The sequence below is a fragment of the Brachyhypopomus gauderio genome, unplaced genomic scaffold, assembly GCF_052324685.1.
Source record: "Brachyhypopomus gauderio isolate BG-103 unplaced genomic scaffold, BGAUD_0.2 sc238, whole genome shotgun sequence".
NCBI lineage: Eukaryota > Metazoa > Chordata > Actinopteri > Gymnotiformes > Hypopomidae > Brachyhypopomus > Brachyhypopomus gauderio.
In genome coordinates, this window is record NW_027507059.1 from 108,345 (window position 1) to 132,500 (window position 24,156).

Genomic DNA, 24,156 nt, shown 5'->3' on the forward strand with positions numbered 1-24,156 from the left:
TGTCAGCTGGTCACAAATGCAGTGAGAGCGGAGGCCACTCCCCTTTCGGCTGTTTGCAGTTTTCCCTCCGTTTTTGTTCTTTTTTTTTTTTTTTTTTTTTTTTTTTTGAAATTGTTCCTGTTTTCTCTCTCTCTCTCATTGCCTGCCAGCCCTGTTGTTTGCAACAAGCAAGCCACAGCCTCGCAGGCTCCTCCCTTGTTACCGCGAACAAACGAGCTAGGCTCTTTGTTGGCGTGGCGGGACGCCTGAGCGTACACGGCTATAGCTCGGGTTTCTCTTCATTCACGCACAAATCTTTCGCCTTTTACTAAAGATTTCCGTGGAGGGGAACGTCAAAGAGTCAAAGTGATTTTTTGGAGCGCTCTGCCTCCGGGCGGGGCCGCAACAATCCGTACAACGAGAATGTATAAACTTAGGGCGGGGGCTGGGAGTGGCTCGGTGGGTGTCTGGAAGAGGGGGGAAGGGCGGGTATGCCACGGAGGAGGCCTCCCTGCCTGCGAGGCCGGTGCCCGGTCCAGCGCCCATTTCAGGTTATCGCTTCTCGGCCCCTTTTGGCTAAGATCAAGTGTAGTATCTGTTCTTATCAGTTTAATATCTGATACGTCCTCTATACGAGGACTTCATATTAAATGGATTTTTAGAACAGGGAGGCGAAACAGGGGCTTGCCCCGTTCGCCCCACGCATCGACCTGGTATTGCAGTACCTCCAGGAACGGTGCACCTTCCTAAGCTTGTGTGAAAAAAAGAGTTTGTTGCTGTTTGGTATGATCAGCCTGTTTTATTTTAATGAATGAATGAATGTATTTATTTATTTATTTGGTGTGTGTGTGTGTGTGTGTGTGTGTGTGTGTGTGTGTGTGTGTGTGTGTGTATATATATATATATATATATATATATATATATATATAATATGTATATATATTTATTGATTTGTCTGTCTGTCTGTCCATGTGAGGGAGCAGCCAAAATGAATAAATAAATAAAACAAAGCAGCTCACTCCACTCCTTAAATAGGCAAGAATGAAGGGGTGAGTGGTCTCTGTCTGTCTGCCTGCAATTGTCAGCTGGTCACAAATGCAGTGAGAGCGGAGGCCACTCCCCTTTCGGCTGTTTGCAGTTTTCCCTCCGTTTTTGTTCTTTTTTTTTTTTTTTTTTTTTTTTTTTTTGAAATTGTTCCTGTTTTCTCTCTCTCTCTCATTGCCTGCCAGCCCTGTTGTTTGCAACAAGCAAGCCACAGCCTCGCAGGCTCCTCCCTTGTTACCGCGAACAAACGAGCTAGGCTCTTTGTTGGCGTGGCGGGACGCCTGAGCGTACACGGCTATAGCTCGGGTTTCTCTTCATTCACGCACAAATCTTTCGCCTTTTACTAAAGATTTCCGTGGAGGGGAACGTCAAAGAGTCAAAGTGATTTTTTGGAGCGCTCTGCCTCCGGGCGGGGCCGCAACAATCCGTACAACGAGAATGTATAAACTTAGGGCGGGGGCTGGGAGTGGCTCGGTGGGTGTCTGGAAGAGGGGGGAAGGGCGGGTATGCCACGGAGGAGGCCTCCCTGCCTGCGAGGCCGGTGCCCGGTCCAGCGCCCATTTCAGGTTATCGCTTCTCGGCCTTTTGGCTAAGATCAAGTGTAGTATCTGTTCTTATCAGTTTAATATCTGATACGTCCTCTATACGAGGACTTCATATTAAATGGATTTTTAGAACAGGGAGGCGAAACAGGGGCTTGCCCCGTTCGCCCCACGCATCGACCTGGTATTGCAGTACCTCCAGGAACGGTGCACCTTCCTAAGCTTGTGTGAAAAAAAGAGTTTGTTGCTGTTTGGTATGATCAGCCTGTTTTATTTTAATGAATGAATGAATGTATTTATTTATTTATTTGGTGTGTGTGTGTGTGTGTGTGTGTGTGTGTGTGTGTGTGTGTGTGTGTGTATATATATATATATATATATATATATATATATATAATATGTATATATATTTATTGATTTGTCTGTCTGTCTGTCCATGTGAGGGAGCAGCCAAAATGAATAAATAAATAAAACAAAGCAGCTCACTCCACTCCTTAAATAGGCAAGAATGAAGGGGTGAGTGGTCTCTGTCTGTCTGCCTGCAATTGTCAGCTGGTCACAAATGCAGTGAGAGCGGAGGCCACTCCCCTTTCGGCTGTTTGCAGTTTTCCCTCCGTTTTTGTTCTTTTTTTTTTTTTTTTTTTTTTTTTTTTGAAATTGTTCCTGTTTTCTCTCTCTCTCTCATTGCCTGCCAGCCCTGTTGTTTGCAACAAGCAAGCCACAGCCTCGCAGGCTCCTCCCTTGTTACCGCGAACAAACGAGCTAGGCTCTTTGTTGGCGTGGCGGGACGCCTGAGCGTACACGGCTATAGCTCGGGTTTCTCTTCATTCACGCACAAATCTTTCGCCTTTTACTAAAGATTTCCGTGGAGGGGAACGTCAAAGAGTCAAAGTGATTTTTTGGAGCGCTCTGCCTCCGGGCGGGGCCGCAACAATCCGTACAACGAGAATGTATAAACTTAGGGCGGGGGCTGGGAGTGGCTCGGTGGGTGTCTGGAAGAGGGGGGAAGGGCGGGTATGCCACGGAGGAGGCCTCCCTGCCTGCGAGGCCGGTGCCCGGTCCAGCGCCCATTTCAGGTTATCGCTTCTCGGCCTTTTGGCTAAGATCAAGTGTAGTATCTGTTCTTATCAGTTTAATATCTGATACGTCCTCTATACGAGGACTTCATATTAAATGGATTTTTAGAACAGGGAGGCGAAACAGGGGCTTGCCCCGTTCGCCCCACGCATCGACCTGGTATTGCAGTACCTCCAGGAACGGTGCACCTTCCTAAGCTTGTGTGAAAAAAAGAGTTTGTTGCTGTTTGGTATGATCAGCCTGTTTTATTTTAATGAATGAATGAATGTATTTATTTATTTATTTGGTGTGTGTGTGTGTGTGTGTGTGTGTGTGTGTGTGTGTGTGTGTGTGTGTATATATATATATATATATATATATATATATATATATAATATGTATATATATTTATTGATTTGTCTGTCTGTCTGTCCATGTGAGGGAGCAGCCAAAATGAATAAATAAATAAAACAAAGCAGCTCACTCCACTCCTTAAATAGGCAAGAATGAAGGGGTGAGTGGTCTCTGTCTGTCTGCCTGCAATTGTCAGCTGGTCACAAATGCAGTGAGAGCGGAGGCCACTCCCCTTTCGGCTGTTTGCAGTTTTCCCTCCGTTTTTGTTCTTTTTTTTTTTTTTTTTTTTTTTTTTTTGAAATTGTTCCTGTTTTCTCTCTCTCTCTCATTGCCTGCCAGCCCTGTTGTTTGCAACAAGCAAGCCACAGCCTCGCAGGCTCCTCCCTTGTTACCGCGAACAAACGAGCTAGGCTCTTTGTTGGCGTGGCGGGACGCCTGAGCGTACACGGCTATAGCTCGGGTTTCTCTTCATTCACGCACAAATCTTTCGCCTTTTACTAAAGATTTCCGTGGAGGGGAACGTCAAAGAGTCAAAGTGATTTTTTGGAGCGCTCTGCCTCCGGGCGGGGCCGCAACAATCCGTACAACGAGAATGTATAAACTTAGGGCGGGGGCTGGGAGTGGCTCGGTGGGTGTCTGGAAGAGGGGGGAAGGGCGGGTATGCCACGGAGGAGGCCTCCCTGCCTGCGAGGCCGGTGCCCGGTCCAGCGCCCATTTCAGGTTATCGCTTCTCGGCCTTTTGGCTAAGATCAAGTGTAGTATCTGTTCTTATCAGTTTAATATCTGATACGTCCTCTATACGAGGACTTCATATTAAATGGATTTTTAGAACAGGGAGGCGAAACAGGGGCTTGCCCCGTTCGCCCCACGCATCGACCTGGTATTGCAGTACCTCCAGGAACGGTGCACCTTCCTAAGCTTGTGTGAAAAAAAGAGTTTGTTGCTGTTTGGTATGATCAGCCTGTTTTATTTTAATGAATGAATGAATGTATTTATTTATTTATTTGGTGTGTGTGTGTGTGTGTGTGTGTGTGTGTGTGTGTGTGTGTGTGTGTATATATATATATATATATATATATATATATATATATATAATATGTATATATATTTATTGATTTGTCTGTCTGTCTGTCCATGTGAGGGAGCAGCCAAAATGAATAAATAAATAAAACAAAGCAGCTCACTCCACTCCTTAAATAGGCAAGAATGAAGGGGTGAGTGGTCTCTGTCTGTCTGCCTGCAATTGTCAGCTGGTCACAAATGCAGTGAGAGCGGAGGCCACTCCCCTTTCGGCTGTTTGCAGTTTTCCCTCCGTTTTTGTTCTTTTTTTTTTTTTTTTTTTTTTTTTTTTTGAAATTGTTCCTGTTTTCTCTCTCTCTCTCATTGCCTGCCAGCCCTGTTGTTTGCAACAAGCAAGCCACAGCCTCGCAGGCTCCTCCCTTGTTACCGCGAACAAACGAGCTAGGCTCTTTGTTGGCGTGGCGGGACGCCTGAGCGTACACGGCTATAGCTCGGGTTTCTCTTCATTCACGCACAAATCTTTCGCCTTTTACTAAAGATTTCCGTGGAGGGGAACGTCAAAGAGTCAAAGTGATTTTTTGGAGCGCTCTGCCTCCGGGCGGGGCCGCAACAATCCGTACAACGAGAATGTATAAACTTAGGGCGGGGGCTGGGAGTGGCTCGGTGGGTGTCTGGAAGAGGGGGGAAGGGCGGGTATGCCACGGAGGAGGCCTCCCTGCCTGCGAGGCCGGTGCCCGGTCCAGCGCCCATTTCAGGTTATCGCTTCTCGGCCTTTTGGCTAAGATCAAGTGTAGTATCTGTTCTTATCAGTTTAATATCTGATACGTCCTCTATACGAGGACTTCATATTAAATGGATTTTTAGAACAGGGAGGCGAAACAGGGGCTTGCCCCGTTCGCCCCACGCATCGACCTGGTATTGCAGTACCTCCAGGAACGGTGCACCTTCCTAAGCTTGTGTGAAAAAAAGAGTTTGTTGCTGTTTGGTATGATCAGCCTGTTTTATTTTAATGAATGAATGAATGTATTTATTTATTTATTTGGTGTGTGTGTGTGTGTGTGTGTGTGTGTGTGTGTGTGTGTGTGTGTGTGTGTATATATATATATATATATATATATATATATATATATAATATGTATATATATTTATTGATTTGTCTGTCTGTCTGTCCATGTGAGGGAGCAGCCAAAATGAATAAATAAATAAAACAAAGCAGCTCACTCCACTCCTTAAATAGGCAAGAATGAAGGGGTGAGTGGTCTCTGTCTGTCTGCCTGCAATTGTCAGCTGGTCACAAATGCAGTGAGAGCGGAGGCCACTCCCCTTTCGGCTGTTTGCAGTTTTCCCTCCGTTTTTGTTCTTTTTTTTTTTTTTTTTTTTTTTTTTTTGAAATTGTTCCTGTTTTCTCTCTCTCTCTCATTGCCTGCCAGCCCTGTTGTTTGCAACAAGCAAGCCACAGCCTCGCAGGCTCCTCCCTTGTTACCGCGAACAAACGAGCTAGGCTCTTTGTTGGCGTGGCGGGACGCCTGAGCGTACACGGCTATAGCTCGGGTTTCTCTTCATTCACGCACAAATCTTTCGCCTTTTACTAAAGATTTCCGTGGAGGGGAACGTCAAAGAGTCAAAGTGATTTTTTGGAGCGCTCTGCCTCCGGGCGGGGCCGCAACAATCCGTACAACGAGAATGTATAAACTTAGGGCGGGGGCTGGGAGTGGCTCGGTGGGTGTCTGGAAGAGGGGGGAAGGGCGGGTATGCCACGGAGGAGGCCTCCCTGCCTGCGAGGCCGGTGCCCGGTCCAGCGCCCATTTCAGGTTATCGCTTCTCGGCCTTTTGGCTAAGATCAAGTGTAGTATCTGTTCTTATCAGTTTAATATCTGATACGTCCTCTATACGAGGACTTCATATTAAATGGATTTTTAGAACAGGGAGGCGAAACAGGGGCTTGCCCCGTTCGCCCCACGCATCGACCTGGTATTGCAGTACCTCCAGGAACGGTGCACCTTCCTAAGCTTGTGTGAAAAAAAGAGTTTGTTGCTGTTTGGTATGATCAGCCTGTTTTATTTTAATGAATGAATGAATGTATTTATTTATTTATTTGGTGTGTGTGTGTGTGTGTGTGTGTGTGTGTGTGTGTGTGTGTGTGTGTGTGTATATATATATATATATATATATATATATATATATATAATATGTATATATATTTATTGATTTGTCTGTCTGTCTGTCCATGTGAGGGAGCAGCCAAAATGAATAAATAAATAAAACAAAGCAGCTCACTCCACTCCTTAAATAGGCAAGAATGAAGGGGTGAGTGGTCTCTGTCTGTCTGCCTGCAATTGTCAGCTGGTCACAAATGCAGTGAGAGCGGAGGCCACTCCCCTTTCGGCTGTTTGCAGTTTTCCCTCCGTTTTTGTTCTTTTTTTTTTTTTTTTTTTTTTTTTTTTGAAATTGTTCCTGTTTTCTCTCTCTCTCTCATTGCCTGCCAGCCCTGTTGTTTGCAACAAGCAAGCCACAGCCTCGCAGGCTCCTCCCTTGTTACCGCGAACAAACGAGCTAGGCTCTTTGTTGGCGTGGCGGGACGCCTGAGCGTACACGGCTATAGCTCGGGTTTCTCTTCATTCACGCACAAATCTTTCGCCTTTTACTAAAGATTTCCGTGGAGGGGAACGTCAAAGAGTCAAAGTGATTTTTTGGAGCGCTCTGCCTCCGGGCGGGGCCGCAACAATCCGTACAACGAGAATGTATAAACTTAGGGCGGGGGCTGGGAGTGGCTCGGTGGGTGTCTGGAAGAGGGGGGAAGGGCGGGTATGCCACGGAGGAGGCCTCCCTGCCTGCGAGGCCGGTGCCCGGTCCAGCGCCCATTTCAGGTTATCGCTTCTCGGCCTTTTGGCTAAGATCAAGTGTAGTATCTGTTCTTATCAGTTTAATATCTGATACGTCCTCTATACGAGGACTTCATATTAAATGGATTTTTAGAACAGGGAGGCGAAACAGGGGCTTGCCCCGTTCGCCCCACGCATCGACCTGGTATTGCAGTACCTCCAGGAACGGTGCACCTTCCTAAGCTTGTGTGAAAAAAAGAGTTTGTTGCTGTTTGGTATGATCAGCCTGTTTTATTTTAATGAATGAATGAATGTATTTATTTATTTATTTGGTGTGTGTGTGTGTGTGTGTGTGTGTGTGTGTGTGTGTGTGTGTGTGTGTATATATATATATATATATATATATATATATATATATAATATGTATATATATTTATTGATTTGTCTGTCTGTCTGTCCATGTGAGGGAGCAGCCAAAATGAATAAATAAATAAAACAAAGCAGCTCACTCCACTCCTTAAATAGGCAAGAATGAAGGGGTGAGTGGTCTCTGTCTGTCTGCCTGCAATTGTCAGCTGGTCACAAATGCAGTGAGAGCGGAGGCCACTCCCCTTTCGGCTGTTTGCAGTTTTCCCTCCGTTTTTGTTCTTTTTTTTTTTTTTTTTTTTTTTTTTTTTGAAATTGTTCCTGTTTTCTCTCTCTCTCTCATTGCCTGCCAGCCCTGTTGTTTGCAACAAGCAAGCCACAGCCTCGCAGGCTCCTCCCTTGTTACCGCGAACAAACGAGCTAGGCTCTTTGTTGGCGTGGCGGGACGCCTGAGCGTACACGGCTATAGCTCGGGTTTCTCTTCATTCACGCACAAATCTTTCGCCTTTTACTAAAGATTTCCGTGGAGGGGAACGTCAAAGAGTCAAAGTGATTTTTTGGAGCGCTCTGCCTCCGGGCGGGGCCGCAACAATCCGTACAACGAGAATGTATAAACTTAGGGCGGGGGCTGGGAGTGGCTCGGTGGGTGTCTGGAAGAGGGGGGAAGGGCGGGTATGCCACGGAGGAGGCCTCCCTGCCTGCGAGGCCGGTGCCCGGTCCAGCGCCCATTTCAGGTTATCGCTTCTCGGCCTTTTGGCTAAGATCAAGTGTAGTATCTGTTCTTATCAGTTTAATATCTGATACGTCCTCTATACGAGGACTTCATATTAAATGGATTTTTAGAACAGGGAGGCGAAACAGGGGCTTGCCCCGTTCGCCCCACGCATCGACCTGGTATTGCAGTACCTCCAGGAACGGTGCACCTTCCTAAGCTTGTGTGAAAAAAAGAGTTTGTTGCTGTTTGGTATGATCAGCCTGTTTTATTTTAATGAATGAATGAATGTATTTATTTATTTATTTGGTGTGTGTGTGTGTGTGTGTGTGTGTGTGTGTGTGTGTGTGTGTGTGTGTGTATATATATATATATATATATATATATATATATATATAATATGTATATATATTTATTGATTTGTCTGTCTGTCTGTCCATGTGAGGGAGCAGCCAAAATGAATAAATAAATAAAACAAAGCAGCTCACTCCACTCCTTAAATAGGCAAGAATGAAGGGGTGAGTGGTCTCTGTCTGTCTGCCTGCAATTGTCAGCTGGTCACAAATGCAGTGAGAGCGGAGGCCACTCCCCTTTCGGCTGTTTGCAGTTTTCCCTCCGTTTTTGTTCTTTTTTTTTTTTTTTTTTTTTTTTTTTTGAAATTGTTCCTGTTTTCTCTCTCTCTCTCATTGCCTGCCAGCCCTGTTGTTTGCAACAAGCAAGCCACAGCCTCGCAGGCTCCTCCCTTGTTACCGCGAACAAACGAGCTAGGCTCTTTGTTGGCGTGGCGGGACGCCTGAGCGTACACGGCTATAGCTCGGGTTTCTCTTCATTCACGCACAAATCTTTCGCCTTTTACTAAAGATTTCCGTGGAGGGGAACGTCAAAGAGTCAAAGTGATTTTTTGGAGCGCTCTGCCTCCGGGCGGGGCCGCAACAATCCGTACAACGAGAATGTATAAACTTAGGGCGGGGGCTGGGAGTGGCTCGGTGGGTGTCTGGAAGAGGGGGGAAGGGCGGGTATGCCACGGAGGAGGCCTCCCTGCCTGCGAGGCCGGTGCCCGGTCCAGCGCCCATTTCAGGTTATCGCTTCTCGGCCTTTTGGCTAAGATCAAGTGTAGTATCTGTTCTTATCAGTTTAATATCTGATACGTCCTCTATACGAGGACTTCATATTAAATGGATTTTTAGAACAGGGAGGCGAAACAGGGGCTTGCCCCGTTCGCCCCACGCATCGACCTGGTATTGCAGTACCTCCAGGAACGGTGCACCTTCCTAAGCTTGTGTGAAAAAAAGAGTTTGTTGCTGTTTGGTATGATCAGCCTGTTTTATTTTAATGAATGAATGAATGTATTTATTTATTTATTTGGTGTGTGTGTGTGTGTGTGTGTGTGTGTGTGTGTGTGTGTGTGTGTGTGTATATATATATATATATATATATATATATATATATATAATATGTATATATATTTATTGATTTGTCTGTCTGTCTGTCCATGTGAGGGAGCAGCCAAAATGAATAAATAAATAAAACAAAGCAGCTCACTCCACTCCTTAAATAGGCAAGAATGAAGGGGTGAGTGGTCTCTGTCTGTCTGCCTGCAATTGTCAGCTGGTCACAAATGCAGTGAGAGCGGAGGCCACTCCCCTTTCGGCTGTTTGCAGTTTTCCCTCCGTTTTTGTTCTTTTTTTTTTTTTTTTTTTTTTTTTTTGAAATTGTTCCTGTTTTCTCTCTCTCTCTCATTGCCTGCCAGCCCTGTTGTTTGCAACAAGCAAGCCACAGCCTCGCAGGCTCCTCCCTTGTTACCGCGAACAAACGAGCTAGGCTCTTTGTTGGCGTGGCGGGACGCCTGAGCGTACACGGCTATAGCTCGGGTTTCTCTTCATTCACGCACAAATCTTTCGCCTTTTACTAAAGATTTCCGTGGAGGGGAACGTCAAAGAGTCAAAGTGATTTTTTGGAGCGCTCTGCCTCCGGGCGGGGCCGCAACAATCCGTACAACGAGAATGTATAAACTTAGGGCGGGGGCTGGGAGTGGCTCGGTGGGTGTCTGGAAGAGGGGGGAAGGGCGGGTATGCCACGGAGGAGGCCTCCCTGCCTGCGAGGCCGGTGCCCGGTCCAGCGCCCATTTCAGGTTATCGCTTCTCGGCCTTTTGGCTAAGATCAAGTGTAGTATCTGTTCTTATCAGTTTAATATCTGATACGTCCTCTATACGAGGACTTCATATTAAATGGATTTTTAGAACAGGGAGGCGAAACAGGGGCTTGCCCCGTTCGCCCCACGCATCGACCTGGTATTGCAGTACCTCCAGGAACGGTGCACCTTCCTAAGCTTGTGTGAAAAAAAGAGTTTGTTGCTGTTTGGTATGATCAGCCTGTTTTATTTTAATGAATGAATGAATGTATTTATTTATTTATTTGGTGTGTGTGTGTGTGTGTGTGTGTGTGTGTGTGTGTGTGTGTGTGTGTATATATATATATATATATATATATATATATATATATAATATGTATATATATTTATTGATTTGTCTGTCTGTCTGTCCATGTGAGGGAGCAGCCAAAATGAATAAATAAATAAAACAAAGCAGCTCACTCCACTCCTTAAATAGGCAAGAATGAAGGGGTGAGTGGTCTCTGTCTGTCTGCCTGCAATTGTCAGCTGGTCACAAATGCAGTGAGAGCGGAGGCCACTCCCCTTTCGGCTGTTTGCAGTTTTCCCTCCGTTTTTGTTCTTTTTTTTTTTTTTTTTTTTTTTTTTTTGAAATTGTTCCTGTTTTCTCTCTCTCTCTCATTGCCTGCCAGCCCTGTTGTTTGCAACAAGCAAGCCACAGCCTCGCAGGCTCCTCCCTTGTTACCGCGAACAAACGAGCTAGGCTCTTTGTTGGCGTGGCGGGACGCCTGAGCGTACACGGCTATAGCTCGGGTTTCTCTTCATTCACGCACAAATCTTTCGCCTTTTACTAAAGATTTCCGTGGAGGGGAACGTCAAAGAGTCAAAGTGATTTTTTGGAGCGCTCTGCCTCCGGGCGGGGCCGCAACAATCCGTACAACGAGAATGTATAAACTTAGGGCGGGGGCTGGGAGTGGCTCGGTGGGTGTCTGGAAGAGGGGGGAAGGGCGGGTATGCCACGGAGGAGGCCTCCCTGCCTGCGAGGCCGGTGCCCGGTCCAGCGCCCATTTCAGGTTATCGCTTCTCGGCCTTTTGGCTAAGATCAAGTGTAGTATCTGTTCTTATCAGTTTAATATCTGATACGTCCTCTATACGAGGACTTCATATTAAATGGATTTTTAGAACAGGGAGGCGAAACAGGGGCTTGCCCCGTTCGCCCCACGCATCGACCTGGTATTGCAGTACCTCCAGGAACGGTGCACCTTCCTAAGCTTGTGTGAAAAAAAAAAAAAGAGTTTGTTGCTGTTTGGTATGATCAGCCTGTTTTATTTTAATGAATGAATGAATGTATTTATTTATTTATTTGGTGTGTGTGTGTGTGTGTGTGTGTGTGTGTGTGTGTGTGTGTGTGTGTGTGTATATATATATATATATATATATATATATATATATATATAATATGTATATATATTTATTGATTTGTCTGTCTGTCTGTCCATGTGAGGGAGCAGCCAAAATGAATAAATAAATAAAACAAAGCAGCTCACTCCACTCCTTAAATAGGCAAGAATGAAGGGGTGAGTGGTCTCTGTCTGTCTGCCTGCAATTGTCAGCTGGTCACAAATGCAGTGAGAGCGGAGGCCACTCCCCTTTCGGCTGTTTGCAGTTTTCCCTCCGTTTTTGTTCTTTTTTTTTTTTTTTTTTTTTTTTTTTTGAAATTGTTCCTGTTTTCTCTCTCTCTCTCATTGCCTGCCAGCCCTGTTGTTTGCAACAAGCAAGCCACAGCCTCGCAGGCTCCTCCCTTGTTACCGCGAACAAACGAGCTAGGCTCTTTGTTGGCGTGGCGGGACGCCTGAGCGTACACGGCTATAGCTCGGGTTTCTCTTCATTCACGCACAAATCTTTCGCCTTTTACTAAAGATTTCCGTGGAGGGGAACGTCAAAGAGTCAAAGTGATTTTTTGGAGCGCTCTGCCTCCGGGCGGGGCCGCAACAATCCGTACAACGAGAATGTATAAACTTAGGGCGGGGGCTGGGAGTGGCTCGGTGGGTGTCTGGAAGAGGGGGGAAGGGCGGGTATGCCACGGAGGAGGCCTCCCTGCCTGCGAGGCCGGTGCCCGGTCCAGCGCCCATTTCAGGTTATCGCTTCTCGGCCTTTTGGCTAAGATCAAGTGTAGTATCTGTTCTTATCAGTTTAATATCTGATACGTCCTCTATACGAGGACTTCATATTAAATGGATTTTTAGAACAGGGAGGCGAAACAGGGGCTTGCCCCGTTCGCCCCACGCATCGACCTGGTATTGCAGTACCTCCAGGAACGGTGCACCTTCCTAAGCTTGTGTGAAAAAAAGAGTTTGTTGCTGTTTGGTATGATCAGCCTGTTTTATTTTAATGAATGAATGAATGTATTTATTTATTTATTTGGTGTGTGTGTGTGTGTGTGTGTGTGTGTGTGTGTGTGTGTGTGTGTGTGGTGTGTGTGTGTGTGTGTGTGTGTGTGTATATATATATATATATATATATATATATATATATATAATATGTATATATATTTATTGATTTGTCTGTCTGTCTGTCCATGTGAGGGAGCAGCCAAAATGAATAAATAAATAAAACAAAGCAGCTCACTCCACTCCTTAAATAGGCAAGAATGAAGGGGTGAGTGGTCTCTGTCTGTCTGCCTGCAATTGTCAGCTGGTCACAAATGCAGTGAGAGCGGAGGCCACTCCCCTTTCGGCTGTTTGCAGTTTTCCCTCCGTTTTTGTTCTTTTTTTTTTTTTTTTTTTTTTTTTTTTGAAATTGTTCCTGTTTTCTCTCTCTCTCTCATTGCCTGCCAGCCCTGTTGTTTGCAACAAGCAAGCCACAGCCTCGCAGGCTCCTCCCTTGTTACCGCGAACAAACGAGCTAGGCTCTTTGTTGGCGTGGCGGGACGCCTGAGCGTACACGGCTATAGCTCGGGTTTCTCTTCATTCACGCACAAATCTTTCGCCTTTTACTAAAGATTTCCGTGGAGGGGAACGTCAAAGAGTCAAAGTGATTTTTTGGAGCGCTCTGCCTCCGGGCGGGGCCGCAACAATCCGTACAACGAGAATGTATAAACTTAGGGCGGGGGCTGGGAGTGGCTCGGTGGGTGTCTGGAAGAGGGGGGAAGGGCGGGTATGCCACGGAGGAGGCCTCCCTGCCTGCGAGGCCGGTGCCCGGTCCAGCGCCCATTTCAGGTTATCGCTTCTCGGCCTTTTGGCTAAGATCAAGTGTAGTATCTGTTCTTATCAGTTTAATATCTGATACGTCCTCTATACGAGGACTTCATATTAAATGGATTTTTAGAACAGGGAGGCGAAACAGGGGCTTGCCCCGTTCGCCCCACGCATCGACCTGGTATTGCAGTACCTCCAGGAACGGTGCACCTTCCTAAGCTTGTGTGAAAAAAAGAGTTTGTTGCTGTTTGGTATGATCAGCCTGTTTTATTTTAATGAATGAATGAATGTATTTATTTATTTATTTGGTGTGTGTGTGTGTGTGTGTGTGTGTGTGTGTGTGTGTGTGTGTGTGTGTGTGTATATATATATATATATATATATATATATATATATAATATGTATATATATTTATTGATTTGTCTGTCTGTCTGTCCATGTGAGGGAGCAGCCAAAATGAATAAATAAATAAAACAAAGCAGCTCACTCCACTCCTTAAATAGGCAAGAATGAAGGGGTGAGTGGTCTCTGTCTGTCTGCCTGCAATTGTCAGCTGGTCACAAATGCAGTGAGAGCGGAGGCCACTCCCCTTTCGGCTGTTTGCAGTTTTCCCTCCGTTTTTGTTCTTTTTTTTTTTTTTTTTTTTTTTTTTTTGAAATTGTTCCTGTTTTCTCTCTCTCTCTCATTGCCTGCCAGCCCTGTTGTTTGCAACAAGCAAGCCACAGCCTCGCAGGCTCCTCCCTTGTTACCGCGAACAAACGAGCTAGGCTCTTTGTTGGCGTGGCGGGACGCCTGAGCGTACACGGCTATAGCTCGGGTTTCTCTTCATTCACGCACAAATCTTTCGCCTTTTACTAAAGATTTCCGTGGAGGGGAACGTCAAAGAGTCAAAGTGATTTTTTGGAGCGCTCTGCCTCCGGGCGGGGCCGCAACAATCCGTACAACGAGAATGTATAAACTTAGGGCGGGGGCTGGGAGTGGCTCGGTGGGTGTCTGGAAGAGGGGGGAAGGGCGGGTATGCCACGGAGGAGGCCTCCCTGCCTGCGAGGCCGGTGCCCGGTCCAGCGCCCATTTCAGGTTATCGCTTCTCGGCCTTTTGGCTAAGATCAAGTGTAGTATCTGTTCTTATCAGTTTAATATCTGATACGTCCTCTATACGAGGACTTCATATTAAATGGATTTTTAGAACAGGGAGGCGAAACAGGGGCTTGCCCCGTTCGCCCCACGCATCGACCTGGTATTGCAGTACCTCCAGGAACGGTGCACCTTCCTAAGCTTGTGTGAAAAAAAGAGTTTGTTGCTGTTTGGTATGATCAGCCTGTTTTATTTTAATGAATGAATGAATGTATTTATTTATTTATTTGGTGTGTGTGTGTGTGTGTGTGTGTGTGTGTGTGTGTGTGTGTGTGTGTGTATATATATATATATATATATATATATATATATATATAATATGTATATATATTTATTGATTTGTCTGTCTGTCTGTCCATGTGAGGGAGCAGCCAAAATGAATAAATAAATAAAACAAAGCAGCTCACTCCACTCCTTAAATAGGCAAGAATGAAGGGGTGAGTGGTCTCTGTCTGTCTGCCTGCAATTGTCAGCTGGTCACAAATGCAGTGAGAGCGGAGGCCACTCCCCTTTCGGCTGTTTGCAGTTTTCCCTCCGTTTTTGTTCTTTTTTTTTTTTTTTTTTTTTTTTTTTTGAAATTGTTCCTGTTTTCTCTCTCTCTCTCATTGCCTGCCAGCCCTGTTGTTTGCAACAAGCAAGCCACAGCCTCGCAGGCTCCTCCCTTGTTACCGCGAACAAACGAGCTAGGCTCTTTGTTGGCGTGGCGGGACGCCTGAGCGTACACGGCTATAGCTCGGGTTTCTCTTCATTCACGCACAAATCTTTCGCCTTTTACTAAAGATTTCCGTGGAGGGGAACGTCAAAGAGTCAAAGTGATTTTTTGGAGCGCTCTGCCTCCGGGCGGGGCCGCAACAATCCGTACAACGAGAATGTATAAACTTAGGGCGGGGGCTGGGAGTGGCTCGGTGGGTGTCTGGAAGAGGGGGGAAGGGCGGGTATGCCACGGAGGAGGCCTCCCTGCCTGCGAGGCCGGTGCCCGGTCCAGCGCCCATTTCAGGTTATCGCTTCTCGGCCTTTTGGCTAAGATCAAGTGTAGTATCTGTTCTTATCAGTTTAATATCTGATACGTCCTCTATACGAGGACTTCATATTAAATGGATTTTTAGAACAGGGAGGCGAAACAGGGGCTTGCCCCGTTCGCCCCACGCATCGACCTGGTATTGCAGTACCTCCAGGAACGGTGCACCTTCCTAAGCTTGTGTGAAAAAAAGAGTTTGTTGCTGTTTGGTATGATCAGCCTGTTTTATTTTAATGAATGAATGAATGTATTTATTTATTTATTTGGTGTGTGTGTGTGTGTGTGTGTGTGTGTGTGTGTGTGTGTGTGTGTGTGTATATATATATATATATATATATATATATATATATATAATATGTATATATATTTATTGATTTGTCTGTCTGTCTGTCCATGTGAGGGAGCAGCCAAAATGAATAAATAAATAAAACAAAGCAGCTCACTCCACTCCTTAAATAGGCAAGAATGAAGGGGTGAGTGGTCTCTGTCTGTCTGCCTGCAATTGTCAGCTGGTCACAAATGCAGTGAGAGCGGAGGCCACTCCCCTTTCGGCTGTTTGCAGTTTTCCCTCCGTTTTTGTTCTTTTTTTTTTTTTTTTTTTTTTTTTTTTTGAAATTGTTCCTGTTTTCTCTCTCTCTCTCTCATTGCCTGCCAGCCCTGTTGTTTGCAACAAGCAAGCCACAGCCTCGCAGGCTCCTCCCTTGTTACCGCGAACAAACGAGCTAGGCTCTTTGTTGGCGTGGCGGGACGCCTGAGCGTACACGGCTATAGCTCGGGTTTCTCTTCATTCACGCACAAATCTTTCGCCTTTTACTAAAGATTTCCGTGGAGGGGAACGTCAAAGAGTCAAAGTGATTTTTTGGAGCGCTCTGCCTCCGGGCGGGGCCGCAACAATCCGTACAACGAGAATGTATAAACTTAGGGCGGGGGCTGGGAGTGGCTCGGTGGGTGTCTGGAAGAGGGGGGAAGGGCGGGTATGCCACGGAGGAGGCCTCCCTGCCTGCGAGGCCGGTGCCCGGTCCAGCGCCCATTTCAGGTTATCGCTTCTCGGCCTTTTGGCTAAGATCAAGTGTAGTATCTGTTCTTATCAGTTTAATATCTGATACGTCCTCTATACGAGGACTTCATATTAAATGGATTTTTAGAACAGGGAGGCGAAACAGGGGCTTGCCCCGTTCGCCCCACGCATCGACCTGGTATTGCAGTACCTCCAGGAACGGTGCACCTTCCTAAGCTTGTGTGAAAAAAAGAGTTTGTTGCTGTTTGGTATGATCAGCCTGTTTTATTTTAATGAATGAATGAATGTATTTATTTATTTATTTGGTGTGTGTGTGTGTGTGTGTGTGTGTGTGTGTGTGTGTGTGTGTGTGTGTATATATATATATATATATATATATATATATATATATAATATGTATATATATTTATTGATTTGTCTGTCTGTCTGTCCATGTGAGGGAGCAGCCAAAATGAATAAATAAATAAAACAAAGCAGCTCACTCCACTCCTTAAATAGGCAAGAATGAAGGGGTGAGTGGTCTCTGTCTGTCTGCCTGCAATTGTCAGCTGGTCACAAATGCAGTGAGAGCGGAGGCCACTCCCCTTTCGGCTGTTTGCAGTTTTCCCTCCGTTTTTGTTCTTTTTTTTTTTTTTTTTTTTTTTTTTTTGAAATTGTTCCTGTTTTCTCTCTCTCTCTCATTGCCTGCCAGCCCTGTTGTTTGCAACAAGCAAGCCACAGCCTCGCAGGCTCCTCCCTTGTTACCGCGAACAAACGAGCTAGGCTCTTTGTTGGCGTGGCGGGACGCCTGAGCGTACACGGCTATAGCTCGGGTTTCTCTTCATTCACGCACAAATCTTTCGCCTTTTACTAAAGATTTCCGTGGAGGGGAACGTCAAAGAGTCAAAGTGATTTTTTGGAGCGCTCTGCCTCCGGGCGGGGCCGCAACAATCCGTACAACGAGAATGTATAAACTTAGGGCGGGGGCTGGGAGTGGCTCGGTGGGTGTCTGGAAGAGGGGGGAAGGGCGGGTATGCCACGGAGGAGGCCTCCCTGCCTGCGAGGCCGGTGCCCGGTCCAGCGCCCATTTCAGGTTATCGCTTCTCGGCCTTTTGGCTAAGATCAAGTGTAGTATCTGTTCTTATCAGTTTAATATCTGATACGTCCTCTATACGAGGACTTCATATTAAATGGATTTTTAGAACAGGGAGGCGAAACAGGGGCTTGCCCCGTTCTCGCCCCACGCATCGACCTGGTATTGCAGTACCTCCAGGAACGGTGCACCTTCCTAAGCTTGTGTGAAAAAAAGAGTTTGTTGCTGTTTGGTATGATCAGCCTGTTTTATTTTAATGAATGAATGAATGTATTTATTTATTTATTTGGTGTGTGTGTGTGTGTGTGTGTGTGTGTGTGTGTGTGTGTGTGTGTGTGTATATATATATATATATATATATATATATATATATATAATATGTATATATATTTATTGATTTGTCTGTCTGTCTGTCCATGTGAGGGAGCAGCCAAAATGAATAAATAAATAAAACAAAGCAGCTCACTCCACTCCTTAAATAGGCAAGAATGAAGGGGTGAGTGGTCTCTGTCTGTCTGCCTGCAATTGTCAGCTGGTCACAAATGCAGTGAGAGCGGAGGCCACTCCCCTTTCGGCTGTTTGCAGTTTTCCCTCCGTTTTTGTTCTTTTTTTTTTTTTTTTTTTTTTTTTTTTTGAAATTGTTCCTGTTTTCTCTCTCTCTCTCATTGCCTGCCAGCCCTGTTGTTTGCAACAAGCAAGCCACAGCCTCGCAGGCTCCTCCCTTGTTACCGCGAACAAACGAGCTAGGCTCTTTGTTGGCGTGGCGGGACGCCTGAGCGTACACGGCTATAGCTCGGGTTTCTCTTCATTCACGCACAAATCTTTCGCCTTTTACTAAAGATTTCCGTGGAGGGGAACGTCAAAGAGTCAAAGTGATTTTTTGGAGCGCTCTGCCTCCGGGCGGGGCCGCAACAATCCGTACAACGAGAATGTATAAACTTAGGGCGGGGGCTGGGAGTGGCTCGGTGGGTGTCTGGAAGAGGGGGGAAGGGCGGGTATGCCACGGAGGAGGCCTCCCTGCCTGCGAGGCCGGTGCCCGGTCCAGCGCCCATTTCAGGTTATCGCTTCTCGGCCTTTTGGCTAAGATCAAGTGTAGTATCTGTTCTTATCAGTTTAATATCTGATACGTCCTCTATACGAGGACTTCATATTAAATGGATTTTTAGAACAGGGAGGCGAAACAGGGGCTTGCCCCGTTCGCCCCACGCATCGACCTGGTATTGCAGTACCTCCAGGAACGGTGCACCTTCCTAAGCTTGTGTGAAAAAAAGAGTTTGTTGCTGTTTGGTATGATCAGCCTGTTTTATTTTAATGAATGAATGAATGTATTTATTTATTTATTTGGTGTGTGTGTGTGTGTGTGTGTGTGTGTGTGTGTGTGTGTGTGTGTGTGTATATATATATATATATATATATATATATATATATATAATATGTATATATATTTATTGATTTGTCTGTCTGTCTGTCCATGTGAGGGAGCAGCCAAAATGAATAAATAAATAAAACAAAGCAGCTCACTCCACTCCTTAAATAGGCAAGAATGAAGGGGTGAGTGGTCTCTGTCTGTCTGCCTGCAATTGTCAGCTGGTCACAAATGCAGTGAGAGCGGAGGCCACTCCCCTTTCGGCTGTTTGCAGTTTTCCCTCCGTTTTTGTTCTTTTTTTTTTTTTTTTTTTTTTTTTTTTTGAAATTGTTCCTGTTTTCTCTCTCTCTCTCATTGCCTGCCAGCCCTGTTGTTTGCAACAAGCAAGCCACAGCCTCGCAGGCTCCTCCCTTGTTACCGCGAACAAACGAGCTAGGCTCTTTGTTGGCGTGGCGGGACGCCTGAGCGTACACGGCTATAGCTCGGGTTTCTCTTCATTCACGCACAAATCTTTCGCCTTTTACTAAAGATTTCCGTGGAGGGGAACGTCAAAGAGTCAAAGTGATTTTTTGGAGCGCTCTGCCTCCGGGCGGGGCCGCAACAATCCGTACAACGAGAATGTATAAACTTAGGGCGGGGGCTGGGAGTGGCTCGGTGGGTGTCTGGAAGAGGGGGGAAGGGCGGGTATGCCACGGAGGAGGCCTCCCTGCCTGCGAGGCCGGTGCCCGGTCCAGCGCCCATTTCAGGTTATCGCTTCTCGGCCTTTTGGCTAAGATCAAGTGTAGTATCTGTTCTTATCAGTTTAATATCTGATACGTCCTCTATACGAGGACTTCATATTAAATGGATTTTTAGAACAGGGAGGCGAAACAGGGGCTTGCCCCGTTCGCCCCACGCATCGACCTGGTATTGCAGTACCTCCAGGAACGGTGCACCTTCCTAAGCTTGTGTGAAAAAAAGAGTTTGTTGCTGTTTGGTATGATCAGCCTGTTTTATTTTAATGAATGAATGAATGTATTTATTTATTTATTTGGTGTGTGTGTGTGTGTGTGTGTGTGTGTGTGTGTGTGTGTGTGTGTGTGTATATATATATATATATATATATATATATATATATATAATATGTATATATATTTATTGATTTGTCTGTCTGTCTGTCCATGTGAGGGAGCAGCCAAAATGAATAAATAAATAAAACAAAGCAGCTCACTCCACTCCTTAAATAGGCAAGAATGAAGGGGTGAGTGGTCTCTGTCTGTCTGCCTGCAATTGTCAGCTGGTCACAAATGCAGTGAGAGCGGAGGCCACTCCCCTTTCGGCTGTTTGCAGTTTTCCCTCCGTTTTTGTTCTTTTTTTTTTTTTTTTTTTTTTTTTTTTTGAAATTGTTCCTGTTTTCTCTCTCTCTCTCATTGCCTGCCAGCCCTGTTGTTTGCAACAAGCAAGCCACAGCCTCGCAGGCTCCTCCCTTGTTACCGCGAACAAACGAGCTAGGCTCTTTGTTGGCGTGGCGGGACGCCTGAGCGTACACGGCTATAGCTCGGGTTTCTCTTCATTCACGCACAAATCTTTCGCCTTTTACTAAAGATTTCCGTGGAGGGGAACGTCAAAGAGTCAAAGTGATTTTTTGGAGCGCTCTGCCTCCGGGCGGGGCCGCAACAATCCGTACAACGAGAATGTATAAACTTAGGGCGGGGGCTGGGAGTGGCTCGGTGGGTGTCTGGAAGAGGGGGGAAGGGCGGGTATGCCACGGAGGAGGCCTCCCTGCCTGCGAGGCCGGTGCCCGGTCCAGCGCCCATTTCAGGTTATCGCTTCTCGGCCTTTTGGCTAAGATCAAGTGTAGTATCTGTTCTTATCAGTTTAATATCTGATACGTCCTCTATACGAGGACTTCATATTAAATGGATTTTTAGAACAGGGAGGCGAAACAGGGGCTTGCCCCGTTCGCCCCACGCATCGACCTGGTATTGCAGTACCTCCAGGAACGGTGCACCTTCCTAAGCTTGTGTGAAAAAAAGAGTTTGTTGCTGTTTGGTATGATCAGCCTGTTTTATTTTAATGAATGAATGAATGTATTTATTTATTTATTTGGTGTGTGTGTGTGTGTGTGTGTGTGTGTGTGTGTGTGTGTGTGTGTGTGTATATATATATATATATATATATATATATATATATATAATATGTATATATATTTATTGATTTGTCTGTCTGTCTGTCCATGTGAGGGAGCAGCCAAAATGAATAAATAAATAAAACAAAGCAGCTCACTCCACTCCTTAAATAGGCAAGAATGAAGGGGTGAGTGGTCTCTGTCTGTCTGCCTGCAATTGTCAGCTGGTCACAAATGCAGTGAGAGCGGAGGCCACTCCCCTTTCGGCTGTTTGCAGTTTTCCCTCCGTTTTTGTTCTTTTTTTTTTTTTTTTTTTTTTTTTTTTGAAATTGTTCCTGTTTTCTCTCTCTCTCTCATTGCCTGCCAGCCCTGTTGTTTGCAACAAGCAAGCCACAGCCTCGCAGGCTCCTCCCTTGTTACCGCGAACAAACGAGCTAGGCTCTTTGTTGGCGTGGCGGGACGCCTGAGCGTACACGGCTATAGCTCGGGTTTCTCTTCATTCACGCACAAATCTTTCGCCTTTTACTAAAGATTTCCGTGGAGGGGAACGTCAAAGAGTCAAAGTGATTTTTTGGAGCGCTCTGCCTCCGGGCGGGGCCGCAACAATCCGTACAACGAGAATGTATAAACTTAGGGCGGGGGCTGGGAGTGGCTCGGTGGGTGTCTGGAAGAGGGGGGAAGGGCGGGTATGCCACGGAGGAGGCCTCCCTGCCTGCGAGGCCGGTGCCCGGTCCAGCGCCCATTTCAGGTTATCGCTTCTCGGCCTTTTGGCTAAGATCAAGTGTAGTATCTGTTCTTATCAGTTTAATATCTGATACGTCCTCTATACGAGGACTTCATATTAAATGGATTTTTAGAACAGGGAGGCGAAACAGGGGCTTGCCCCGTTCGCCCCACGCATCGACCTGGTATTGCAGTACCTCCAGGAACGGTGCACCTTCCTAAGCTTGTGTGAAAAAAAGAGTTTGTTGCTGTTTGGTATGATCAGCCTGTTTTATTTTAATGAATGAATGAATGTATTTATTTATTTATTTGGTGTGTGTGTGTGTGTGTGTGTGTGTGTGTGTGTGTGTGTGTGTGTGTGTATATATATATATATATATATATATATATATATATATAATATGTATATATATTTATTGATTTGTCTGTCTGTCTGTCCATGTGAGGGAGCAGCCAAAATGAATAAATAAATAAAACAAAGCAGCTCACTCCACTCCTTAAATAGGCAAGAATGAAGGGGTGAGTGGTCTCTGTCTGTCTGCCTGCAATTGTCAGCTGGTCACAAATGCAGTGAGAGCGGAGGCCACTCCCCTTTCGGCTGTTTGCAGTTTTCCCTCCGTTTTTGTTCTTTTTTTTTTTTTTTTTTTTTTTTTTTTTGAAATTGTTCCTGTTTTCTCTCTCTCTCTCATTGCCTGCCAGCCCTGTTGTTTGCAACAAGCAAGCCACAGCCTCGCAGGCTCCTCCCTTGTTACCGCGAACAAACGAGCTAGGCTCTTTGTTGGCGTGGCGGGACGCCTGAGCGTACACGGCTATAGCTCGGGTTTCTCTTCATTCACGCACAAATCTTTCGCCTTTTACTAAAGATTTCCGTGGAGGGGAACGTCAAAGAGTCAAAGTGATTTTTTGGAGCGCTCTGCCTCCGGGCGGGGCCGCAACAATCCGTACAACGAGAATGTATAAACTTAGGGCGGGGGCTGGGAGTGGCTCGGTGGGTGTCTGGAAGAGGGGGGAAGGGCGGGTATGCCACGGAGGAGGCCTCCCTGCCTGCGAGGCCGGTGCCCGGTCCAGCGCCCATTTCAGGTTATCGCTTCTCGGCCTTTTGGCTAAGATCAAGTGTAGTATCTGTTCTTATCAGTTTAATATCTGATACGTCCTCTATACGAGGACTTCATATTAAATGGATTTTTAGAACAGGGAGGCGAAACAGGGGCTTGCCCCGTTCGCCCCACGCATCGACCTGGTATTGCAGTACCTCCAGGAACGGTGCACCTTCCTAAGCTTGTGTGAAAAAAAGAGTTTGTTGCTGTTTGGTATGATCAGCCTGTTTTATTTTAATGAATGAATGAATGTATTTATTTATTTATTTGGTGTGTGTGTGTGTGTGTGTGTGTGTGTGTGTGTGTGTGTGTGTGTGTGTATATATATATATATATATATATATATATATATATATAATATGTATATATATTTATTGATTTGTCTGTCTGTCTGTCCATGTGAGGGAGCAGCCAAAATGAATAAATAAATAAAACAAAGCAGCTCACTCCACTCCTTAAATAGGCAAGAATGAAGGGGTGAGTGGTCTCTGTCTGTCTGCCTGCAATTGTCAGCTGGTCACAAATGCAGTGAGAGCGGAGGCCACTCCCCTTTCGGCTGTTTGCAGTTTTCCCTCCGTTTTTGTTCTTTTTTTTTTTTTTTTTTTTTTTTTTTTTGAAATTGTTCCTGTTTTCTCTCTCTCTCTCATTGCCTGCCAGCCCTGTTGTTTGCAACAAGCAAGCCACAGCCTCGCAGGCTCCTCCCTTGTTACCGCGAACAAACGAGCTAGGCTCTTTGTTGGCGTGGCGGGACGCCTGAGCGTACACGGCTATAGCTCGGGTTTCTCTTCATTCACGCACAAATCTTTCGCCTTTTACTAAAGATTTCCGTGGAGGGGAACGTCAAAGAGTCAAAGTGATTTTTTGGAGCGCTCTGCCTCCGGGCGGGGCCGCAACAATCCGTACAACGAGAATGTATAAACTTAGGGCGGGGGCTGGGAGTGGCTCGGTGGGTGTCTGGAAGAGGGGGGAAGGGCGGGTATGCCACGGAGGAGGCCTCCCTGCCTGCGAGGCCGGTGCCCGGTCCAGCGCCCATTTCAGGTTATCGCTTCTCGGCCTTTTGGCTAAGATCAAGTGTAGTATCTGTTCTTATCAGTTTAATATCTGATACGTCCTCTATACGAGGACTTCATATTAAATGGATTTTTAGAACAGGGAGGCGAAACAGGGGCTTGCCCCGTTCGCCCCACGCATCGACCTGGTATTGCAGTACCTCCAGGAACGGTGCACCTTCCTAAGCTTGTGTGAAAAAAAGAGTTTGTTGCTGTTTGGTATGATCAGCCTGTTTTATTTTAATGAATGAATGAATGTATTTATTTATTTATTTGGTGTGTGTGTGTGTGTGTGTGTGTGTGTGTGTGTGTGTGTGTGTGTGTGTGTATATATATATATATATATATATATATATATATATATAATATG

The 24,156-nt window shown here is 45.9% G+C and overlaps 46 non-coding genes across 46 annotated transcripts; all 46 read left to right on the plus strand.

Moving 5' to 3' along the window:
* The first annotated feature begins 262 nt into the window (after window positions 1–262).
* On the plus strand, window positions 263–381 carry LOC143504140 (U5 spliceosomal RNA). Its single transcript, XR_013127402.1, has one exon. It is a non-coding gene; the product is annotated as a U5 spliceosomal RNA (small nuclear RNA).
* Window positions 382–533: 152 nt separating this feature from the next.
* LOC143504046 (U2 spliceosomal RNA) lies at window positions 534–726 on the plus strand. The gene has a single exon (XR_013127318.1). It is a non-coding gene; the product is annotated as a U2 spliceosomal RNA (small nuclear RNA).
* Window positions 727–1,321: 595 nt separating this feature from the next.
* LOC143504141 (U5 spliceosomal RNA) lies at window positions 1,322–1,440 on the plus strand. Its single transcript, XR_013127403.1, has one exon. It is a non-coding gene; the product is annotated as a U5 spliceosomal RNA (small nuclear RNA).
* Window positions 1,441–1,592: 152 nt separating this feature from the next.
* On the plus strand, window positions 1,593–1,783 carry LOC143503985 (U2 spliceosomal RNA). Its single transcript, XR_013127257.1, has one exon. It is a non-coding gene; the product is annotated as a U2 spliceosomal RNA (small nuclear RNA).
* Window positions 1,784–2,373: 590 nt separating this feature from the next.
* LOC143504143 (U5 spliceosomal RNA) lies at window positions 2,374–2,492 on the plus strand. Its single transcript, XR_013127404.1, has one exon. It is a non-coding gene; the product is annotated as a U5 spliceosomal RNA (small nuclear RNA).
* A 152-nt stretch (window positions 2,493–2,644) lies between these two features.
* Window positions 2,645–2,835, plus strand: LOC143503986 (U2 spliceosomal RNA). Its single transcript, XR_013127258.1, has one exon. It is a non-coding gene; the product is annotated as a U2 spliceosomal RNA (small nuclear RNA).
* Window positions 2,836–3,427: 592 nt separating this feature from the next.
* Window positions 3,428–3,546, plus strand: LOC143504144 (U5 spliceosomal RNA). The gene has a single exon (XR_013127405.1). It is a non-coding gene; the product is annotated as a U5 spliceosomal RNA (small nuclear RNA).
* Window positions 3,547–3,698: 152 nt separating this feature from the next.
* LOC143503988 (U2 spliceosomal RNA) lies at window positions 3,699–3,889 on the plus strand. The gene has a single exon (XR_013127260.1). It is a non-coding gene; the product is annotated as a U2 spliceosomal RNA (small nuclear RNA).
* Window positions 3,890–4,482: 593 nt separating this feature from the next.
* LOC143504145 (U5 spliceosomal RNA) lies at window positions 4,483–4,601 on the plus strand. The gene has a single exon (XR_013127406.1). It is a non-coding gene; the product is annotated as a U5 spliceosomal RNA (small nuclear RNA).
* A 152-nt stretch (window positions 4,602–4,753) lies between these two features.
* LOC143503989 (U2 spliceosomal RNA) lies at window positions 4,754–4,944 on the plus strand. The gene has a single exon (XR_013127261.1). It is a non-coding gene; the product is annotated as a U2 spliceosomal RNA (small nuclear RNA).
* A 594-nt stretch (window positions 4,945–5,538) lies between these two features.
* On the plus strand, window positions 5,539–5,657 carry LOC143504146 (U5 spliceosomal RNA). Its single transcript, XR_013127407.1, has one exon. It is a non-coding gene; the product is annotated as a U5 spliceosomal RNA (small nuclear RNA).
* A 152-nt stretch (window positions 5,658–5,809) lies between these two features.
* On the plus strand, window positions 5,810–6,000 carry LOC143503990 (U2 spliceosomal RNA). The gene has a single exon (XR_013127262.1). It is a non-coding gene; the product is annotated as a U2 spliceosomal RNA (small nuclear RNA).
* Window positions 6,001–6,594: 594 nt separating this feature from the next.
* Window positions 6,595–6,713, plus strand: LOC143504147 (U5 spliceosomal RNA). Its single transcript, XR_013127408.1, has one exon. It is a non-coding gene; the product is annotated as a U5 spliceosomal RNA (small nuclear RNA).
* Window positions 6,714–6,865: 152 nt separating this feature from the next.
* LOC143503991 (U2 spliceosomal RNA) lies at window positions 6,866–7,056 on the plus strand. Its single transcript, XR_013127263.1, has one exon. It is a non-coding gene; the product is annotated as a U2 spliceosomal RNA (small nuclear RNA).
* Window positions 7,057–7,649: 593 nt separating this feature from the next.
* LOC143504149 (U5 spliceosomal RNA) lies at window positions 7,650–7,768 on the plus strand. Its single transcript, XR_013127410.1, has one exon. It is a non-coding gene; the product is annotated as a U5 spliceosomal RNA (small nuclear RNA).
* Window positions 7,769–7,920: 152 nt separating this feature from the next.
* LOC143503992 (U2 spliceosomal RNA) lies at window positions 7,921–8,111 on the plus strand. Its single transcript, XR_013127264.1, has one exon. It is a non-coding gene; the product is annotated as a U2 spliceosomal RNA (small nuclear RNA).
* A 594-nt stretch (window positions 8,112–8,705) lies between these two features.
* On the plus strand, window positions 8,706–8,824 carry LOC143504150 (U5 spliceosomal RNA). The gene has a single exon (XR_013127411.1). It is a non-coding gene; the product is annotated as a U5 spliceosomal RNA (small nuclear RNA).
* Window positions 8,825–8,976: 152 nt separating this feature from the next.
* On the plus strand, window positions 8,977–9,167 carry LOC143503993 (U2 spliceosomal RNA). The gene has a single exon (XR_013127265.1). It is a non-coding gene; the product is annotated as a U2 spliceosomal RNA (small nuclear RNA).
* A 591-nt stretch (window positions 9,168–9,758) lies between these two features.
* LOC143504151 (U5 spliceosomal RNA) lies at window positions 9,759–9,877 on the plus strand. The gene has a single exon (XR_013127412.1). It is a non-coding gene; the product is annotated as a U5 spliceosomal RNA (small nuclear RNA).
* A 152-nt stretch (window positions 9,878–10,029) lies between these two features.
* Window positions 10,030–10,220, plus strand: LOC143503994 (U2 spliceosomal RNA). Its single transcript, XR_013127266.1, has one exon. It is a non-coding gene; the product is annotated as a U2 spliceosomal RNA (small nuclear RNA).
* A 590-nt stretch (window positions 10,221–10,810) lies between these two features.
* LOC143504152 (U5 spliceosomal RNA) lies at window positions 10,811–10,929 on the plus strand. Its single transcript, XR_013127413.1, has one exon. It is a non-coding gene; the product is annotated as a U5 spliceosomal RNA (small nuclear RNA).
* A 152-nt stretch (window positions 10,930–11,081) lies between these two features.
* LOC143503995 (U2 spliceosomal RNA) lies at window positions 11,082–11,272 on the plus strand. The gene has a single exon (XR_013127267.1). It is a non-coding gene; the product is annotated as a U2 spliceosomal RNA (small nuclear RNA).
* A 602-nt stretch (window positions 11,273–11,874) lies between these two features.
* Window positions 11,875–11,993, plus strand: LOC143504153 (U5 spliceosomal RNA). The gene has a single exon (XR_013127414.1). It is a non-coding gene; the product is annotated as a U5 spliceosomal RNA (small nuclear RNA).
* A 152-nt stretch (window positions 11,994–12,145) lies between these two features.
* Window positions 12,146–12,336, plus strand: LOC143503996 (U2 spliceosomal RNA). Its single transcript, XR_013127268.1, has one exon. It is a non-coding gene; the product is annotated as a U2 spliceosomal RNA (small nuclear RNA).
* A 619-nt stretch (window positions 12,337–12,955) lies between these two features.
* Window positions 12,956–13,074, plus strand: LOC143504154 (U5 spliceosomal RNA). The gene has a single exon (XR_013127415.1). It is a non-coding gene; the product is annotated as a U5 spliceosomal RNA (small nuclear RNA).
* Window positions 13,075–13,226: 152 nt separating this feature from the next.
* On the plus strand, window positions 13,227–13,417 carry LOC143503997 (U2 spliceosomal RNA). The gene has a single exon (XR_013127269.1). It is a non-coding gene; the product is annotated as a U2 spliceosomal RNA (small nuclear RNA).
* Window positions 13,418–14,011: 594 nt separating this feature from the next.
* On the plus strand, window positions 14,012–14,130 carry LOC143504155 (U5 spliceosomal RNA). Its single transcript, XR_013127416.1, has one exon. It is a non-coding gene; the product is annotated as a U5 spliceosomal RNA (small nuclear RNA).
* Window positions 14,131–14,282: 152 nt separating this feature from the next.
* LOC143503999 (U2 spliceosomal RNA) lies at window positions 14,283–14,473 on the plus strand. Its single transcript, XR_013127271.1, has one exon. It is a non-coding gene; the product is annotated as a U2 spliceosomal RNA (small nuclear RNA).
* A 592-nt stretch (window positions 14,474–15,065) lies between these two features.
* LOC143504156 (U5 spliceosomal RNA) lies at window positions 15,066–15,184 on the plus strand. The gene has a single exon (XR_013127417.1). It is a non-coding gene; the product is annotated as a U5 spliceosomal RNA (small nuclear RNA).
* Window positions 15,185–15,336: 152 nt separating this feature from the next.
* Window positions 15,337–15,527, plus strand: LOC143504000 (U2 spliceosomal RNA). The gene has a single exon (XR_013127272.1). It is a non-coding gene; the product is annotated as a U2 spliceosomal RNA (small nuclear RNA).
* Window positions 15,528–16,122: 595 nt separating this feature from the next.
* LOC143504157 (U5 spliceosomal RNA) lies at window positions 16,123–16,241 on the plus strand. Its single transcript, XR_013127418.1, has one exon. It is a non-coding gene; the product is annotated as a U5 spliceosomal RNA (small nuclear RNA).
* A 152-nt stretch (window positions 16,242–16,393) lies between these two features.
* Window positions 16,394–16,584, plus strand: LOC143504001 (U2 spliceosomal RNA). Its single transcript, XR_013127273.1, has one exon. It is a non-coding gene; the product is annotated as a U2 spliceosomal RNA (small nuclear RNA).
* Window positions 16,585–17,176: 592 nt separating this feature from the next.
* LOC143504159 (U5 spliceosomal RNA) lies at window positions 17,177–17,295 on the plus strand. Its single transcript, XR_013127419.1, has one exon. It is a non-coding gene; the product is annotated as a U5 spliceosomal RNA (small nuclear RNA).
* A 152-nt stretch (window positions 17,296–17,447) lies between these two features.
* Window positions 17,448–17,640, plus strand: LOC143504039 (U2 spliceosomal RNA). Its single transcript, XR_013127311.1, has one exon. It is a non-coding gene; the product is annotated as a U2 spliceosomal RNA (small nuclear RNA).
* Window positions 17,641–18,233: 593 nt separating this feature from the next.
* Window positions 18,234–18,352, plus strand: LOC143504161 (U5 spliceosomal RNA). Its single transcript, XR_013127421.1, has one exon. It is a non-coding gene; the product is annotated as a U5 spliceosomal RNA (small nuclear RNA).
* A 152-nt stretch (window positions 18,353–18,504) lies between these two features.
* Window positions 18,505–18,695, plus strand: LOC143504002 (U2 spliceosomal RNA). The gene has a single exon (XR_013127274.1). It is a non-coding gene; the product is annotated as a U2 spliceosomal RNA (small nuclear RNA).
* Window positions 18,696–19,288: 593 nt separating this feature from the next.
* On the plus strand, window positions 19,289–19,407 carry LOC143504162 (U5 spliceosomal RNA). The gene has a single exon (XR_013127422.1). It is a non-coding gene; the product is annotated as a U5 spliceosomal RNA (small nuclear RNA).
* A 152-nt stretch (window positions 19,408–19,559) lies between these two features.
* LOC143504003 (U2 spliceosomal RNA) lies at window positions 19,560–19,750 on the plus strand. The gene has a single exon (XR_013127275.1). It is a non-coding gene; the product is annotated as a U2 spliceosomal RNA (small nuclear RNA).
* A 593-nt stretch (window positions 19,751–20,343) lies between these two features.
* LOC143504163 (U5 spliceosomal RNA) lies at window positions 20,344–20,462 on the plus strand. The gene has a single exon (XR_013127423.1). It is a non-coding gene; the product is annotated as a U5 spliceosomal RNA (small nuclear RNA).
* Window positions 20,463–20,614: 152 nt separating this feature from the next.
* LOC143504004 (U2 spliceosomal RNA) lies at window positions 20,615–20,805 on the plus strand. Its single transcript, XR_013127276.1, has one exon. It is a non-coding gene; the product is annotated as a U2 spliceosomal RNA (small nuclear RNA).
* Window positions 20,806–21,397: 592 nt separating this feature from the next.
* On the plus strand, window positions 21,398–21,516 carry LOC143504164 (U5 spliceosomal RNA). The gene has a single exon (XR_013127424.1). It is a non-coding gene; the product is annotated as a U5 spliceosomal RNA (small nuclear RNA).
* Window positions 21,517–21,668: 152 nt separating this feature from the next.
* On the plus strand, window positions 21,669–21,859 carry LOC143504005 (U2 spliceosomal RNA). The gene has a single exon (XR_013127277.1). It is a non-coding gene; the product is annotated as a U2 spliceosomal RNA (small nuclear RNA).
* Window positions 21,860–22,452: 593 nt separating this feature from the next.
* LOC143504165 (U5 spliceosomal RNA) lies at window positions 22,453–22,571 on the plus strand. The gene has a single exon (XR_013127425.1). It is a non-coding gene; the product is annotated as a U5 spliceosomal RNA (small nuclear RNA).
* Window positions 22,572–22,723: 152 nt separating this feature from the next.
* LOC143504006 (U2 spliceosomal RNA) lies at window positions 22,724–22,914 on the plus strand. Its single transcript, XR_013127278.1, has one exon. It is a non-coding gene; the product is annotated as a U2 spliceosomal RNA (small nuclear RNA).
* Window positions 22,915–23,507: 593 nt separating this feature from the next.
* LOC143504166 (U5 spliceosomal RNA) lies at window positions 23,508–23,626 on the plus strand. The gene has a single exon (XR_013127426.1). It is a non-coding gene; the product is annotated as a U5 spliceosomal RNA (small nuclear RNA).
* Window positions 23,627–23,778: 152 nt separating this feature from the next.
* LOC143504007 (U2 spliceosomal RNA) lies at window positions 23,779–23,969 on the plus strand. Its single transcript, XR_013127279.1, has one exon. It is a non-coding gene; the product is annotated as a U2 spliceosomal RNA (small nuclear RNA).
* The last annotated feature ends 187 nt before the right edge of the window (window positions 23,970–24,156 follow it).